This window comes from Suricata suricatta, chromosome 8 (genome assembly GCF_006229205.1).
Source record: "Suricata suricatta isolate VVHF042 chromosome 8, meerkat_22Aug2017_6uvM2_HiC, whole genome shotgun sequence".
NCBI classification, from domain to species: domain Eukaryota; kingdom Metazoa; phylum Chordata; class Mammalia; order Carnivora; family Herpestidae; genus Suricata; species Suricata suricatta.
In genome coordinates this window covers 137326978-137332977 of record NC_043707.1, presented here as the reverse complement: position 1 = coordinate 137332977, position 6000 = coordinate 137326978, and positions in this window count along the sequence as shown.

Genomic DNA, 6000 nt, shown 5'->3' with positions numbered 1-6000 from the left:
TCCGGCATGTGGCATCTTTCAAGCCTCCTGTAGTTGATGAATGGTGAGCTTTAAAAAAGTTCATTTTCTCTGCTTTCTCGGGGGTTTGTTGACTTTCTAGATATTTAATTGCCAAGAAACATTTAGAAAGAACGTGTGTTATATTTAGAAATCATTTTAGCGCAGTTATAATTTATGGTCAGAGTAGGTGATTCGAACTGCAGCCGTTTTGATTGATACCTAGCGTTGCTTCTGAGATGACTTTTTAAACCTCACAGCAACTCAGAGAGACCGGCTCCTCCCACCCCGAGGGAAACGAGAGCTTTGTGTTCCTTTAGGTTGTGCTGGGTTGTCTGAGGAGGAGCAGAGAAGCATGTGTTCTCTCCCTTAGCTTTGTCCTCCAACTCGGTGCCCCTGAGAACCAAAGGAAGAGCCAGTAGATGTGAAGAAGCAGTCTGACTTGAATGATGTTTTTTTTTAAATTTTCTCTAAGAACTAAGTCATTTTAAAATTATTTAAATGTAACTTCGAGGAAGGACTCTAATTGTAAATACGATCCAAGAAAGGGATATTTAGTGGTAGCGGGTCTCTGTGAGCATTCGTAAATTTTCAGAACTGTGTTCCACTTCAGGTTTATGAAAAGCTATGGGTTTTGGTATCAGATTTCAGAACATTGGGAAGAGTTGTGTGGTGTCCGCGTTATCAGTTTGTCATCTGAACCAACCAGTGTTACGATTGTCCTCTGGTCTTGAAGGCTTAGGTTCCCTGCGTGGCTTTCAGCGCAAGTCCATGGTGACTCCCTGCTCCGGCGCCTCTCTCTCCTGGCCAGGCGCCTGGTGGGTAGGACCAAGGACCCCAGCTAGACATTTATTTTCTGTCGTCCTTGCTGCCCTGTGTGTAGGCCACATGCTAGAAGCCTCTTCCCCGCACCTCTGTACCTTCTCTTCTTACCAGATTCTTCTTCATCGCTCTTCCTTCTGGCACCACTTCCCGTCCTGCTTTCCGTTGACTTTAGGTCTTGTATCCTGAGTTCGTTGGTGATAATTTTGAGACGATTCATGTGTCGGGTAAAAGGTTATCCTAGTGATGACCTCTAAAGTTCCTTCGCATCCTCACTTAGGATGGACAGAAAGTGAAGTTGAATGTGCGGAATATGTTTTATGGCTCCTTTGCTGGTTTGCAGCTGTTCTGTTCTGTGTAACTTGGTCTCTTCTTCTTTTTTTTTTTTTTTAATGTTTCTTATTTATTTTTGAGAGACAGAGACAGCGCGAGAGGGGAGGGTCAGAGAGAGAGGGAGACACAGAATCTGAAGAAGGTTCCAGGCTCTGAGCTAGCTGTCAGCACAGAGCCTGACGTGGGGCTTGAACCCACGATCATGACCTGTGCCGAAGCCGGATGCTCGACCGACTGAGCCCCCCAGGTCTTTTCTTTTTGCGGTACTTGCTCTAGGTCAAGAATTAGTATTTTTGGCTCAAGCTGTATAGGAGGAATTTGAAATAAAGTCACTGATGGCCTTCTTCCAGGTATATGAAGAAAGCTTAATTTTTTAGGTCTAACACCTGTCACTATTGTTTACTTTGAAAAATGTAAAAAATTATTGAAGTTGTTAAAGATGCGCAGCCCAGAGATGTTCCCTATGCCGCATTTCAGCTCTTTATTCTGATGTGGAGGAGAGCTCCCGATTGCGGAGAAATAGACTAACGTATCCTATGAGTACAGATGAAGAGGTATCTGCTAACCTCAGACTTTTTGTGATTAAGATAGTCTTACTTGTATTCATTTCGTTGTATTTTCTGGAGTTGGCTGATACAATGTTTATGAGTATGTATAGATGGCCCGTAATTCAGTAAATTGGACTCTTCCTGTTAAGAGACTCATGGATTTGGCGGCACCTGGTTGGCTCAGTCAGTTAAGCATCTGACTCTTGATCTCGGCTCAGGTCATGATCTCATGGTTCATGTGATCAAGCCCCATGTTGGGCTCTGTGCCGACAGCACAGAGCCTGCTTGGGATTCTCTGTCTTCTTCTCTCTCTGCCTCCCTGTTCGCTCCCCCAACCCCCAAATAAATAAACTTAAAAAAAAAAAAAACCTCATGGATTGGGGAGTTTTCGTGGGTCCACTATAACTGATCACATAGGATCTTCTCTTGGGCATACCCCCCCAGATGGTACAGACATGGCATTTGGAGAGGCCCTGAACATAATTTGTATTTTAAACTTTTTTTTTCATATTTAAAGGTCCTTAGGGGCAAGTTCAAGATTTTGGTGTTTCTGTCAACATTCGCTGCCCTATCCTTTCTGTCTCTGCTGCTAAGAAATGTGCTGGTCGGGTCATTTGCTTTGACAGAGCTTCTGATGGAGGTTTCTTCCTGATTTAATTTTATTGATAGATGCCATTGTGCTTAAAGAGAAAGCTATGTAACAAATAGAAGGTGGTGAGTGGACACTCAACGTTTTTGAAGTGCTTGTTTTTCTTCCTAGGGGTCCTCCAGAAATTGATCATACATTGCTTGGCCAAGTTCAAGGCCCAGAGATTTATTCCAGGCATCCTGGGAGGCAAGGAACATCAGTCTTCCTCCACTGAATCTGATTATTCTACGTGTGACCCATTGCTGCCTGTCCAGGTGTCTTCTGATGCAAATCTGGTGGCAGTGGCGGCCTTTCTAGCCGGCTGAGTGTCCTTGGCAGCTGTTATCTGTCCTGTCCGGGTATTTTTAGTCTCTAGCCTCTGCGGCCACGTCTAGAGGAACTGAGGATGGATTTCACTGCTTTGGTGCTGCTGCAGGCTGTCGGACGTCCGCGGCTCCCTGCCTCGCCAGCCTGCACAGTGAGATTCTTTGCCCTTATCATTTGATGAAGGAGCATAGACAGAAATCATTTGTTTAATAAGCATGGAAAGGGCCTGATTTTCAGAATGGTTTTCAAAATAAACAAGAGCAGGGCCCCTGGGTGGCTCCGTCGGTTAAGAGTCTGACTCTTGATTTTGGCTCAGGTTACGATTTCATGGTTTGTGAGATCAAGCCCCACATTGGGCTCTCTGCTGACAGTGAAGAACCTGCTTGGGATTCTCTGTCTCCCTTTCTCTCTACTCCTCCCCTGTGTCTGTGCATGCATGCATTTTCTCTCTCAAAATAAATAAATAAGCTTAAAAAAACAAACAGGGGCGCCTGGGTGGCTCCGTCGGTTGAACATCTGACTTCGACTCAGGTCATGATCTCACAGGTTGTGGGTTCGAGCCCTATGTTGGGCTCTGCTGTTAGCGCAGAGCCCACTTTGGATCCTCTGTCTCCCTCTCTGTTTTTCCCCTCTTGTGCTCTCTCTCTCTCTCAAAAATAGATAAAAAAACATTAAAAAAAAAACCCAAACAAAAACAAACAATGGTGAGTGGTGACGGTGTACTTTTAGAATGTGGTTAATGCCCCTACGTCATATACGCTAAGAAAGTTAATCAGTAAGTTTTATGTTCTGTGTATTTTACCCCCCCCCACACGCACGCACGCACGCATGCACACACACACTCCAGATGGATTCAGAACCTAATGAAAAGCATAGCATAGCTATAAGGTCTTAACAATAAGTATTTGACAATATTTTTATTACCCTGAGGTGAGAGATTGTGCCTTACATAGTGTGTAAAATCTCTCACACACAAACATACACGATAAATAAATGATGGTAGTTAGGCCCTGGGGTTTATTTCTGCAAGAGAGCAGATGGTAGGACACTTGAGGCCGGGGAGAGTAACAGGTCCTCCTTGAGTTGGAGCACTTTTGGTGGCAAGGAGCACAAGCGTCAGGTTGGGTCTGGTGAAGGGGGTTTTGTAGAAGAGCTGGAAGCATCCCCGGCCTCCCAGGACAGAAGCTGACGTGCAGCTAGACGGCTCGGGAACTGTGCCTGGAGTCTAAGGCTGTAGGTTTTCCTCTGGAGACGCCTTGGGCCGAGCTGGGGTCTCTTCTGGGACGCCACATGTCCCAGCTCCGCTGTCACCTGTGCTTCTCCTCGCAGACAAGATTTCTTTACTTGCTTGTGGCTCCCTTGCTCCACCACAGCCTGCCGCGGCCCCAGGCACGGCCATTGCGTGTCCTCACTGAGGTCCCCGTGCTCGCCATCTTTGGCCTGTGGCCCCGAAGGCTCACATTTAGAGTGCTCCGGACAGTTGGACTGACCCCTCTCCGCCGGGTGTTCGTCTCGGCCTGGTCGGTAGGGAAGGAGGCTGCTCAGGGCCCGTGGGCCTGCCGGCCATTCTGAGGGCGCAGGGGCGCCGGGGTGAGCAGGTGCGGCAGCGCCCCACGCTCTGCCTCCAGTGGTGGGAGAGGAGGGTGCTGACTCCGCAGCCGGTGCGGGTTCGGCTGCTCGAGGGACTGGACCTCGCAGAACTCCGCAGAGCAAGCGTTCGCCGGGGCTCCAGCGGGGAGGCCAGCCGCGGTGTGCGCGGCGTGAGGCAGCAGAGAAAGGGGGCCCGTCCCGGGCCTGTGCTCTGAACGGAGGCGACGCAGGCAGGACACGCTGCAGATGGCCTGTGCAGCGTTTGCCCCGTGGGGGTCTCGAGTGGAGTAAGGCAGTTTGGGGGTGTCATTGGTGTCTGAGGATCTCCGCATTGCGGAGCCGTGGGCGGCCTTGCTCCGTTTCCCCGTGGCTGCGGACCACTGAGCTCTGTAGGTTGGACACACGAGTCCTAAGGAAGAAAGGGAGACACCACCTCAGATGAGGTGGGGGGGTGAAGAAAGCAGAAGCCGGCCTCCGTTTCAGTGCCAGTGGCCACCTGTAGGCACGCTTGTTTGGCTTTTCCTGGGTATATATACCCTTGCTGCCTCCTCTGGTTTTTCTTGATTTTACAGGGGAGGCAGGTGGTAGGTAAAAGGCCAGGAGTTTGGAGGTACTGTGTAAAGGGCTAATCGTCTGCACATCGTTGAATTTTCTGAATACACAGCAGTTTGGTGACTGATGTTTTGTAGTCGTGACCCTTGAGTGTATAGAGAAAAGCAACACTTAGTATGTTCTGCTTAACAAGAGAGTAAGAATATAATGTTTTATTTTTTAAATTATTATTTTTTATATATTTGTTTTTGAGACAGAGAAAGACAGATCATGAGCAGGGGAGGGGCAGAGAGAGGGAGACACAGAGTCTGCATCAGGCTTCAGGCTCTGAGCTGTCAGCACAGAGCCTGATGTGGGGCTCGAACTCCTCAACTATGAGATCATGACTTAAGCTGAAGTTGGACACTTAACTGACTGAGCCCACCCAGGCAGGCTCCCCAAGAGTGTAATGTTTTTAAGAAACAGAGCCATCAAAGTAGTAGTAGTTTTTAGGAGTTAAAGCGATTAGATAGATTCCTTTTTTAATAACAGCTTTATTGAGATGTAATTCATATATCCTAAAATTCACCTCTTAAAATATACAGTTCAGTGGTTTTTACTATATTTACACAGTTGTGCAACTCTCACTACTGTCTAATTCCAGAGTATCTTCATCACTCCAAAAAGAAGCCTCTGCCCATTAGTAGCTACTCTGTGTCCCTCCCTCCTCCTAGCTCTAGGCCACCAGGAGTCTACTTTATGTGTTTGCTTTTTCTGGACATTTTGTAGAAGTGGAATCCTACGAGTTGGGTAGCCTTTTGTGACTGGCTTCTTTCCCTAAGCATGATGGTTTCAAGGTTCTGCTGTGTTGTAGTATGTATCAGAACTTCAGTCCTTTTATGGGGAATAATACTGTACTGCATAGATACACTACATTTTATTTATTTATCGATTGATGAGAGTTTGAGTTATTTCTTCTTTTTGGCTATTGTGAGTAATTCTGCTCTGAACATTTGTGTACACATATGTTTTTAGTTTTCTTGGGTATATACTCAGGAGTGGACTTGCTGGGTCATGTGGGAACTCCATGTTTAACTTTTTCACAAACGGGCGGACTGTTTTCCAAAGTGGCTGCATCTTATTACATTGCCGCCAGCAATGTTTGAAGGTTCTGACTTCTTCACATTGTTGCTAGCACTGGTTATTATCTGTCTTTTTGATTAT